General features: G+C 45.5%; 1 protein-coding gene across 3 annotated transcripts in view; it reads right to left on the reverse strand.

Annotated features, from left to right (window-relative positions):
* LOC115495610 (exocyst complex component 3-like protein 2) overlaps window positions 1-12,952 on the reverse strand; it is a 57,273-nt gene that overhangs the window by 12,099 nt on the left and 32,222 nt on the right. The gene's annotated exons all lie outside the window — the stretch shown is intronic.

Genomic DNA, 12,952 nt, shown 5'->3' on the forward strand with positions numbered 1-12,952 from the left:
ATTGTAGTCTGCAGCCTGGCCACAGGCAGCACAAATCACCCTGTCCTTCCTTAAGCACACTCACCACTCACACAAAACTCATATAGACACATGGGTTAAAAAATTATTATTTAAACACTCGTCTCAGCTACAGTTTAAAGGCAAATGCCAAAATGACTTCTGACTGTGCTGAGCACTCATGACAACTGTCACCTATTGGGTAACATTTTCTTTCCCAATTAGTGAAAGGTCATTTTATTGCTATAAAAATAGGTATTTTGATTTAGAGATCTGTTTAAGGCCTACAGAAATGCATCATACAAGTGATTGCACTGATCTTTAAAAAAATATCCAGCTAAGTAAGTGCCCAAAGGGAAACAGTATCTATTTATATATCATAATTAGCATGGGTAGGAGAAAATGGTTTTCATACACATTTTATAGGCCATATGGAAGTGCATTGTGCAATTCTCTTCATCCTGCTATAAAACCTCAGCTTTCATCTCTAATGAGCCCAGGAGAGTTAATTTATTTATCTTCCCACATGACTCGACATTTAAAATGGCATTTATTTATAGGTGGCATATTACACATAGCCAGGTAGTTTCAGGAGGTTGCACAAATGTCTTCTGATAACAGTGTTAGTTCAATATGATAAATAGCACTTCTAAAACCTAAGTAAATAAAATTTTCTGAGGTCAGCGTGGCTTGACTTCCTTTATCATGCAACCTCTTCTGATGCTGATGCCTGCCCCTCCTTGGAGGCAGAGCAGATAGCCAAGATTAAAAAAATAAGATCAATTTTACAGAACAGTTAGGAATGCTGGTTCCTGAGCACAGCTGCTGTGGCATAACCAGCTTTCCCTCTTTGCTATCATCTGTGTCCCCAGCACATCAGCGCCCAACAGCCACCACCCTGGGCACAGGCTGAGCTCAGACATCCACTCACACACTCCTGGCTCCCTACCCATCCATCCCACCTGGCACTTCCATCATTTGACAGAAGGCTTGCAATTTGCAGTGCAAAAGATTAAAGGACACAAACCACAGCACAGCAGGAGGTGGTCTGAGGCATTACTCCCTCCTCTGCTCCTGCAGGAGGCACCTGTGATGTGCTGAGTTCCCAGGGACACCTGAGGAACCGCTGCCCTTTCTGCAGGGGAAGCCAAAACCTCCAGAGAGCTCACAGACTCAAGTGTGAGTGTGATGGGGAGAAAAAAACCAGCAGAAATGTTTTCTTAGAGCCTGATGAGAAACTTTGGGAACTGCTGACCTGGAAATGAAGGGTTAAGGAGCCAGGATGCCAGCAATTCCTTCTCTTTGAGCCTGGGTCCTCTCTCTAAAATCCACTAAAAAATGACAGCACTGGACTAAAGGCCACAGGATTTACTGATGTACTGATTTTGAGAGACTCACTCGAGCAAAGTGGTTTGGTAGGTGGGCTTTTCCAGGTGGACAGAGCTGGCTTCAGTGACATGCCTGGGTGACATGTTCCTCACCTGCTAATTGCTGTAAAGCAGGAAATGTATGTGCAATTACATCTTCACCAAGGATGTGGCAATGATTTGCCAACATCCATTCTAAAATCCTGCCTTTAGCATAGCTAATATGAACTTCAATAGAAGAAAACCCGGAAACCCCAATCCAATGGGAATGAAGCCTGGCAATGCATGGAGCATCCCAGATGAAAGGCACACCTGCAGTGAGTGGGATGGCAGAGCTTCCTTCCCAACAGGAATTAGGGCACATGGGCTGCAAGTCCAGCATCTCCCAGGAAGGTTTCACCTGCCTCCTGCTTGGGTCAAAAACCACTACTGGGAACCAAACAGGCAGGAGCACCAGGAAGGAAGGACGTTTTGGGAGTGGGATAGAGGTAAGAGAGCTTAAATGTGGCTCTAGCAAAATCATGCTTTCCTGTGCTGTAGATTGAAACCCATGAGAGTAATTGCTGCTTCCTGCATGACTTAGAAGAGGATGTGGCCACACCACCACGCTGATATACTTGAAACACAAAATAGCTTTCGTGTAGCCACAATATAGAGATGGCAGCTAATATCAGGGGATTTCAAGAATTACTCATCAATGCAGGAAACATGGATTTCCACCCTAGCAATGAAATTAATCCATAGTGATGGGAAGAGAGGTGAATCCCACTTCCTAGGGGGAAAGAGAGGAAATGCAATGGAGCAGACACACCCATTAGACTGTTCAGGGGCATGTTACAGAGGAAAAGTTAACTACATTTTTTTAAAGCAGTATGAAGTTTTTAAGGTTACCGTGAAGTGAATGTTCACACCTCCTGGGTACCATTTCTCCTTGCTACCAGGAGCTTTATCCTCTGGAAATCAGGTTTTAAAAACCCTTTTTGAACTGATCAGCTTGGACACTTCCCAACTGTGACATTTTTCATCTCTTCTCTGGGTCTTCTCCTCAAGTATTCGCTTCCTTCTTTCACCTCTCCACAAGTCTCCTGATGCCTCCCAGCACTGCCCAGTGAGGCCTTGGGACTACATTCTCCCAATTCTCTCAACCTTCCAGCAGATAGGACACACCAGGGCAAATGATATACCAGCACCCAGAAGAATCATCATTTGAGATCGAGGAATTCAGTGCTATTTATCCAAGTAGTTTTTATCCAAATAGGACAGAGCACTTCAACTGTAATGACTCTCATAATGGACAAATAAAAGAGGAAAACTTATTATTTAGCAAAAAGGCTGAGCTCTCAAAAGTACTCCTCTCAAAAGGGAGGAGGTTATAACAAGCCCTAAGGTAGAACAATATTGGTCCTGGAGGCTTCAAGAGATTTTGAGTCCTATCCCAAAGGCGTGAGGCCAACCCCCAAGTCCCACTGGCAAGAGCAGTGTAGCTGAGAGCTCAACCAAGTACATCGTTTAGAGAAAATAGCAGGATAAAATTAACAATGCTATGCCCTAGTTAACAGAGGGCTGTTTCTGCTCTTTGGTTTCATTGCAGCTCCCTTACTCTACACCAAGGCTGTAAGAAGAGGTGAAAACCATCTGAGCTGTGGGACAGGGACTCTCATCTTCATGCTGCTGCATACAGATCCCTTGTCTCAGCCAAGGTCCCATCCCCAACTTCACTCATTGAGACACAGCCCCTTCACAATCTGCATGGGGCTATACAGAACCAAAAACCTTGGCTGAAGCTACTCACTATCCCTGTTCAACATGTGGGGAGTGCCAGAGGTATTTCCAATGCTCCAAGAGAGGCATTCAGCCCAGCAGGATCATGGCAGCCACCTGTTTGTGACAAGCTTGTGCTAGACCACAATCATGGACAGCACCAGCTTTGAGGCAAGTGGGTGTGAAGGGAATGTCACCTGAAGAGGTCACACTGCATTCAGAGGTGTCATTGCTGTCCTGCCTGGACACGGCCTCTGAGCAGCATTGTGTCCCTCCTCCAGGATGCAAAAAGACCCCTCCTAAGATTTACTGGAAAAGAGTTACTGGAAAAGGGGAGGAAACTCGTGCACATGCTGCATGAACTAGAGCTGCTGCTGGAGCAGCCTTGGCAGCTTGCAAAGATATCACAGGTGATATGCAGAGGTTAGTCCTGGAGCTGGCAAAAAAAAAAAACCAGCATGAGGAGTAATCCAGATAACCTTATCTGTATGTCAGTAAGGGAAACACAAGAGGCTGCAGAAGAGAGACTGAGGTGGGAGTGCAGCCTTCAAGTGTCTGCCATGCCTCTGGCCATGCTCAAAAATCTTCTGTAAGTCTTTGTTTAACTGTCCAGCTCAGCATCCCATTCAGATCCATTAAAAATATCACTAAGACTAAAGTATTACTGTGGAATGCGTGAACTGTCCAAGCTCCCATTTTTGTTTGATTTGATTTCTCTATGAAGCTTCTCTCAAAGGGCTCAGATTGCATTTACTTGGGGAACATTTTGTCAGATCAGCACTTACAGCATGAAATCAATAACAGTTTCTGAAGAAAGACCATATTCATGCATTGTCCAGAACAACCTCTTCAGCCAACTTTTCTTGGGTGGAAACCACACTTAAGAAAGGACAAGTTTTACCTTCCACTTACCTCAAAATTCTCCCCTCAGTGTTCCCTGTGGACCACAGGCAGAACCTCATCTCTTCATGTAATATTATCATTGTACAAAAGCCTATTTCTGTACAAAATAACACTGCATCTATCCAGATATTATGTTACTCCTTCCACTGTAATTTTCTACTATCTCATATGAACAATTCTATACTGCAAACTTCAGCTTATTATTCAAAATTATAAATTGCCCATTTCCATACATTTCAATATAGCTTGAATGGAAAAGCAAATTCTTGTTTTCAGTAGTACATGAGCAATGCTTCTGTGTTAATGTGCAAATTATCATGAAGAGAATCGACACACAGCGGATTTCTGCAATCTGTTCACCTGTCTATACACAGAAATATCCTCTGTAGGGGTGCTTTCCAGGCGGAAATGGAGGAAATACAATCTATAGGTTTTGGGGAGCAGATGAGTGGAGCTGGGATGAATACATATATCATTTCTTAGTCAAAGGTTCGTGCATCACACACACATACAGCGCCCCCACACAGATGCCACTGCCATAACAACTGTTTTTGTTACATTCTGGATCCAGCCTTTTGCCCAGTTTCAACCCTTCAAATAACAGTTTTCTAGAAATTCAACACTTTTCCTCCACAGAAAGTTGGCTAATCAGAATATTTTGTTTGGCAACCCAAACCGTGAAGTCTGGGACCCAAGAACTGGTTGTGTTGATGTGTGAAATCCCCTTTCTGTTCCCATGCTCTGCCACAGCATGGCCTTAGATATCTGAGTCCCAGCATGGGTTTTGGTCTTATTCCTTCTGCTAACTTTCTCTGCACGGAAAATATCAGAAAATTTAGGCCATAAGAGTTCACAGCTCACAGTGTTGTAGGAGCTTTAACATATTATGACAGAAATGCAAACAATATGCAGAAGACTTTTCTGTCCTGTCCAGGTCCAGGAACCATGAAGAACCTCAGTGTTCCTGATGTCCAGCTCCTGCTAATCCAAAAAATTACTCAAAAACCAGAAAACATGCTATCATCTTACAATGTCTACTATCACTCCTTCCAGTATTCAGGACTGTCAAATGGGCAGTCCTGAAATTCTGAATTCTCAGAATTCTGAAGCTTTTGCTGTACAAATACATGCAGGGTATACCCAAAAGGACTGGATGTCAATCACTCAGAGGCTGAAGTGGCTGCTCTCTTGAGCCAGTGATGAGCTACGTGGTTGGTTTTTCATGTGTTTCACCTGTGTGTCATCAGGGCAGCCTGTGAGGTCTGGTGCAAGAGATGCTCGTCTTTAGGACAGGGTGAGAAGTCACCAGGGACAGGGGCAATGTCACCTCCCCTAGCAGCAGAGCTGTTTGTCAGACAGCTGCTGCAGGAGGGAAATCTCTGCCTATATGTGTGAGATGGGAAACAACCAGCACTGCAATCAAGTGGTTGTTCATCTCCTTAATGAGGAGGGAACTGGAAGAGTTCCCAGGAGAAAGGTGATACATGTCTGGATGTCCTGGAGGGATGTCAGAGGAGGACGGCTGTGCTGTGGAAGGGAAGGGTGACCTAGCACCAGCAACAGGAAGGAAACCCAGAGCTTGTCTCTGAGCAAAGCTCTTTAAATACTGCCTCTGTCAGAGGTTCCAGGTGGGCACAAACCACAGCATAGGAGCAGGAAGAGGCAGGAAGCCTCTCTGGTAGAACATTCATGCAGGTTGTGACTCAGACAAGCCTTCTGTACCTTCATTTCCATCTCTCATGAGTACAAGCTGTGGACTTCTCGGGTGCAAGAACAGAGTATGAACACCTGGCTGTGCTTGTCCTGACTTTAACCTGGCTTGGGTGACTGCAGCATGAGGTGACTGGGTAGCAATGGGCTATCCCAAACAGACCATGGCATTCTGTCTCCAAAGACACAACAAAACCACACTCAGGGGCTGAAGCACTGTAACACAGTGACCCAGTTCCCCAGATACTCCTAGCATGACACATGAGGTCAGCAAAGGTATCTCCTGGGGGCCTGGGTGTGATCCCCAGTGCACAGCACGAGCTGGGGAAAGTGTCTGGGAGAGCACAGGCACGGGAGGGACATCAGAACTGTGAGTGAAAGCTAGGGAGACACAGTCATCAAGGTCAGATAATGACCAGCCTAGGACATGTGGGTCTATATTTGGCAGTGATGCAATCAGCTGGAAGCATATATTCACTTTCCCTTGAACCGTAGGCAAGGCAACAGCTGCCAGAGCTCACATAAGCACCGTCAGTGACAGATGATATGTTGTCAGTGTTCAGACCACCTGACTCTCCTGTGTTTCTGCTCTCCTTAATGCATTTTCATTTCTCTTGGAAAAACACAAGTGGAGCGTGGGTTATTTCCCTCTCCCTGTACAGTACCAAGCATGGCAAGAAATGATGTGGTGTATCCCCAATGTCAGGCAGAGGTTTATTTTTCCAAAAAGGATTTCTTCATCAACCTGCAAAGCCTCAGTGCTTTCAGCCACAGGTGCGCTACACACAGAAGTCAGTCTGACTTCTGAGGGTGAGGATTTAGGTAACAGTGTGTGACGAGCCAAAATTGAGCTACATAGCAGGAGAACATGGAGCAAGGAGTGCCCTACCCTGCCCTTCACTGCCCCTCTGCCACAGGAACCACAGTCCTGCAGATACACCTTCCCAAATCTGTAAGTGATCAGTCCCACAAACAGCATCTTGTCCTAAACTGAGGCCTGCCTTCAGTCACAGCATCCAGAAACAGAGGTCCTTCTTGAGCTGCTTGGCCAGAGCTCTTTCCTAGCACTGATTTTAGCTGCCATCTCCCCGGATGAGAGCATTTTCTTTAAAGCAGAGCCATGTATTTCTCAGCATAGGACTGCTCTCCCATCTGTCCTTCATGCAGCTGAATTAAAATAATGCCACTAATGAAGGTGGCATTATTGTCTCTTGAAGCCAGTGTCAGGGACACACAGTGTTGGTCCCAGAGGGGGGCTGGTAGCTCTGGAAAGCAGACTGAGCATTCTCATTTATCACACGGAGGAAACAGATAATTCATCAGTGGTGTGAACTTTTGAAATCCCCAATGTGGCTGCTCAGCTGTGAAGAGGAGGAAACCTCTGCAGTCAGAGCCCAGGTAGCAATTGCACATTTGGCTAAAAACTCCTCCCAAGAGCTACCTAGAGAAATCATGATGGGCAAACAAAGCTCAGAGGTGCACAGGGAGCCCATGGCAGTTGAACATCCCTCAGTCTAGCAGCTGCACAGTTGCTGTCCTCAGCCTCCTTGGCATTGTGGGAGCTGTGTTTACCCTGCAGACAACCAAGACAGTTGGCAATTTCATCAGCCCAGGAATGCACATGCCCTCTCAGCCCTTGCTCTCATGTTTCCTCTGCTCTCTCACTTTCCTTTCCTGCCCAACACACTCTCTAGCCTGTATCTCTGTGGAGAAGCCATATCTGTGGGGAAGAGGTCATTTTGGTCCCCAAGCCAAGCCACCTTTCTTAGCACAAGCAGAGTTGTCCAGTGCCTCTGAGGAATACACACACATATCATCATGTCCCAGTCCAGCTGACATCACAATGTGTGTCCACTAGGTCAGCCCACATCAAGCCAAAAATAAGGGCATAAGTATTATTTTTATTGGCTTTCCTCCACACAGTTGAATTGTGTTTGCTTCACTTTGAGTTTGTTTGCTTTAACTTAACCCTCATTACAAGAAAACATTGGCAAGAGAACTTTGAGCAATCTCAAATCTCCTTAACAATGGCTGGGAGAAATAAGATGCAAACAGTTTAGTTCAGTTTAAAACCTGCAACTCAGCTATATATAGATATAATGCAATTCATATTTCTATACCTATACTTGGTTTAGCTACACAAGTGATTTTGAGTCATTTTTTTTCTGCATAGATTTAGCACATAGATAATCTGGACAGGACTGGCCTTAAAAATCTTTGCTACAAAGTGCTGCCTGGTTTATACTTCCAGTGCAAAGCATTTGCCTGGTACCATTGAAACATGCTTTAACTGCCAATACAAATGGAATCAAGCCAAGCCAAAAAATTCTTCAAGAAGTGGACTACACTTTTTTCAGACCAGATGTACAGCAGTAGCCCTGCAGAAATCACACTCTGCTCCCACAACTCAAACCTCACTGCTGTTTCAGTGGGAGAAGAGGTTCTTGCCTTCATCCCTCCTTGGAAGAACCATCTATTTAGATGGTCCCTTGTGCCCAGGATCAGAGCTCAGTGACGAGTGCTTATTCTCTCTGTGCACTGGGAAAAGGGCTGTTCTGCATTTTACAGAGCAGGACATGAAAAACAGAAGTGGCAAGCCCTAGGACTGGTTGTGGTCTTGCAGCTGGTTTTTGAGCCCTGGCCCAAAGGTCTCTGGGCACTCTTTGGCCACCAGACCAGCTTAGATTTTCAATCAGGCTAAGGCAACAAGTTTGGAAACGGAGCAAACTCTCCCACCACCCTCCCTTCTGATGCCCCACTTGGGGCACTGTGATGCAAAAGGTGCCAGCAAGGGGATGCAAGATGTGACTTGGAAAGTCCCAGCATTGCATGTTGCTGGGGCATGGACACGGCAGAGAGCATCCCTGCAGGAATTCTGAGTCTCACATTCCTTCCCTGACCACCATGAATGGCTGGGTTTGGCTTGCTTTTTTCTTCAACAGTTGCAAAACTGATGTGGCAGGGACAGCAGTGCAAATGAGGAACAGACAGCACATGAATAGTGCCAACCACTCTAATCACACTTTGTGGATGGTTTCAGTTTTCTGGACCATAGCTATTCCAGGACTCTCATCAGACAATGCTGTTACCATACACTGCCACCATTCTTGTTCACCTCCTCTCCTCCCAGCACCTCTATCATCATCCCTGACCAGATGCATGATGGGATCTGTGTGAAAAATGAAAAGTCAACCTGGAAGAGCCGTTCCTGCTCCAGCATGATGAAACACACCTCATCACCCTTGCAGAAGGACCTAGAGATAATATTTGCCTTCTGGTCTTGCAGGCCCATATGCCTCCGGTGCCAGTCTTCACCTTTAAAAATAGTCATATTCAGGGAATAACAGAAATGATGGACACAAGAATCAGAGAAGATGTAAAGATCCTGCAATATCTTGTTGATGCAGCAAGACCACAGCTCTGGCTCAACAGGTCACTTCCCCTATACATTCCCTGTTGCTCAGTGAATAACTCAATTTTTTGTCTTGTTTCACACATTTCAGTTTCACTTTTCTATCTGTAAGTTTCCAGCCTCTAATAAAGTCAGTGAATTCTTACCACAGAATTCAACATAAAATTTTCCATTCTCCCTGACCATGTCTGTTCATACTGCCAAGCTGAACCTGCATCTCAATCAACACAGGTTAATTGGCCAGAAAATACAGGGCAACTGTTTGTGCTGGGAAAAGACCAGGATATGAAAGGTTATGAGGTCTTGAAAGACTGTATTTTCCTACAGAAGTTTAGCTCCAGGAAGTCAATGCTTGGAGGCAGGAATTTGTTTTTTGGTGTATTCCAAAAAGGCACTGGTCTTTCTGAAGGCTGGGTATCACAGGTTTAGAGGATTTTACTTAATTAGTAAATTATCTTTTGCAGGCTGGAACAAGTAAGTTTTTAATTACCTAACAGAAAGGAAGGGATGTAGAAAGGTCATTGTGTCCTTGGCCAAGGAGAACAACCCAGCAAGCCAGGCTGGAGGAAATAACCCAAATTCCATCCCATGCCCCAGGGCAGCTGGTCACCTCCACTCCCACTCAGGGCCTCAGGACCCATACAGAAACTCTACTGCTTTGGAACACTTTTGTTTCTGGCAGCTCCAGGAAATCTGGCAATGTAAATCACTTTCCTATATTCAAAGTTTTCTGCATCTCACTCTGGAAGGCCTCCCTGAAACCCATGGGCTTTGCACTGCTGTAAGCCAACAGCAGGGGCCAGCCCCACATGGGACACACCAAGAGAGGGTGACTGTCACATGCACAGCAGCCCCAAATGGGTCATTTCCCCACCACAACAAAAATTACTGTTTTTACTATTTGATAAGCCCAGAAAATCATATTTTCCTCAGCTATCATCCATGTGTCATATCCACAGACACGTTTACTCTCTGCCACAATGTTGCCCTCACATATTGATTTCTGAATTTGAAAAAAAGCATCTACAGGATCTAAAGGCGAGGACCCTCTCTGTACTCACAGCTTTAGCTTTAAAGTCTATCTGCTTGAAACTGAGTGAACAAGCTTCAGGACCATCAGAAGGAAGGAGGAATTGTCAAGGATGCTGTGGGTTTTCCCCATGGGCTGTCCTCCAGACCACATCTGGGACATCCCTGGTGTAAGGCAGCCACCTCACCAGCAAGTCCCCATTTGCTGCTCTGTTATTCTCATGAAACAAAATTCAAAACACTGGGCATGACAAGGAGGGAACCATCTGCCCTGAGATGCAAAGCTCAAATGTAATGTGTGGAAGAAGAAAGAGTGGGTCTGTGATTTGCTTGGACAGATGAGTGTCAAAGGCTTAGGAAACCTGGCAGATTTGTCTCCTTTTGGAGCAGATTCCAGTGGGAGTGGCCTAAATCTGTTGGTGAGCCTTGGAGGAGCACAAAGCATTATTATCCCCATTGTAGTGTGGCTCCATGCACAGGAACTGTCCTCCACTGGAGCAGGGACCAGCAAGCTCCCCCCAGATCAGGGTCTGCAGGGTGGCAGGCACAGACCCTGCAGCAAGGGCAGCTCTTGGATGCCTGCAGATAACCTGGAAGAGACCCACAGAGTCTGAGCCCCTGTGTCAGGTGTCACCAGCACCTGGCAGGCACCTTTCTGGCCTGTTTCATTCACCAGGGAAGAGCCAACCCAGCTTGGCACCTCAGCAACCCCCAGGGGTTCTGTGGGGGGGAGTAAGGGAGCACAGGGGAGAGGCTGTAGCCTACACAGGTTTCCAAAAGGCATTTGGAAAGTTCTTGCCATAGGCTCAGAGAGAAACTGGGGAGCAACAAGTGAGGGAGAGGGTCTCACAAGGACAAGTAACAGAGCAAAGATAGGAAATAAGGTACAATTTTCATACTGGAGGGCTGCTCTTCTATGCAGGGTTGTGCTGGGATGTCTGCAGAAACCTGGGCAAGGCGAACAGGCAGGTGACAGCTGTTGCAGATGACACCAAATTGTTCATGGCAGTAAAGGTGATGCTTATCAAACAGGTGTTCAAGTGACATAGAAGATTATGTAAAGGGAAGCAAATTCTTGTTTTACATGTAAAATGGGAGCCAAATGAGACCTTGGGCATTAGGTAACATTTCTAGCTCTGTAGAAGTGTTACCTAATGCAAGGAAGAGAGAAGAAACCTCAAATTAAATGTGAGGAATTACTAAGGGCGGGGGGAAAGCAAACAAATCTGGAGTAGAAAATCATGTCATAACAAAAACTCATGGCAGCCCCAGCTCAAAAATTGTGCCATTTGGGTCCCTTCACCTTGAAGAGGTGATAACAGAGGAGAAAGTCCAGAGCAGAGAAATGGCAGAGCTTCTGGATGAGCAAGACCAGGCTCCTCAGGCTGGAAATGGGCCAGCTGAGGATGGGAGGCTGCAGAATAGTGGAATACTAAATAGAATGAAAAGAGGAAAACTCTTCCCACACAAGAGGTTTCAGATGAAGAGAGTAGGTGCATAACCCAAAAACAGAAAACTGAGGCTTTTTTTGCACAAGGCATAATTAAGCTGCAGCATCTCCTGATTCAGGATGCTGTGGTTACTAAAAGCTCAGCTGAAAGCAGGAAACAATCAGGGATGAAGAAGGGACAGAAGGAACAAAACAACATTGAGGGCTCTCAAATACAGATACTGCTCTGGCTCAGGAAATGTGTACAGTGAAAAGTGCTGGGGTATGGGAGAGTGTAAGAGGGTGGATTGTGCCTCTCCCACCACTCCAGCTATCTCTATTTTTGAGACTGGCATGGAGACGGTGCTGGGCTGGTTGGCTTGAGCCATGATGCCATTCTGCATCTGCTCCCAAATGCCCCAGATGTTTGAGATTTGCAGATTGGATCATTTGGCTCCATACTACCTGAAATTTGTGTTTATTTTAATAATTTTGGTGTAGTGCTCAGAGATCAAGAGAAACAGTGAGTGACACTGTGAAAGGTCACCCTCAGACATTGCCAAACCTCATTTTCAATTCCAAAAGCAGTGTAACAAGTCACATTGGTAAATCAGTCTTCCCATATTTCTTCACAAAAATTGTCTTCTCTTTCTTCTTGTCACCCAGTAGAAAAACAAAACAAAGATGATGCTATGTTAAATATAGAAATTGTCTTTACAAGAGACCCTTTATAAATTCCATAAATTGCATTTATTAATTCCAGTCAACTTTACCTCATAAAAAACTCCCAAATCTTTTTGCTCTGGTCTTAATGGGAGCCTGGAGCTCTGCCTCATGTCCTTGTGTGCAGCTGGGACATGTGTTTATTCTTCAGTCATGTCAACAAGAACAAACATTCCAAGCAAGCACCACTTCTTGGTTCAATGACTTGAGAAAGCAGGGCCTTGTGGGAAATTCCAGCCTTGCCACAGCCTCTTGGGAGGCCTTGCTTCCCAGGAAGCAATGCAAAAATGTAGGTCCTTGATGGCAACATGCTTCAGTCTGGGAAGGACCATTCAGTGACACAAGAAAATTCCTATCCTTCTATTCTGCTCTTATCTGGTCCCTGGTAGGGACTTTGTCTGCCCCACTTGGTGTGGGGTGAAGGAAAAGACTCCTGCCTTTCAGGACATGCAAACTCCTCTAGTCTATTATGTTTTCCCCTCTCTTTGTTTGCCCTTTCTCTTAGTACATCAGGTCAATGTTGCAAAATTACAGATGTGTCCTTCAGCCCAGCTCTCTGCTCCATCCACCTCCCTGTTGCACCGTGCTTGGGAAGAAACTTGCCAAAAAGCCCACAGAACT

Source organism: Taeniopygia guttata, chromosome 5, assembly GCF_048771995.1.
Source record: "Taeniopygia guttata chromosome 5, bTaeGut7.mat, whole genome shotgun sequence".
NCBI classification, from domain to species: Eukaryota; Metazoa; Chordata; class Aves; order Passeriformes; family Estrildidae; genus Taeniopygia; species Taeniopygia guttata.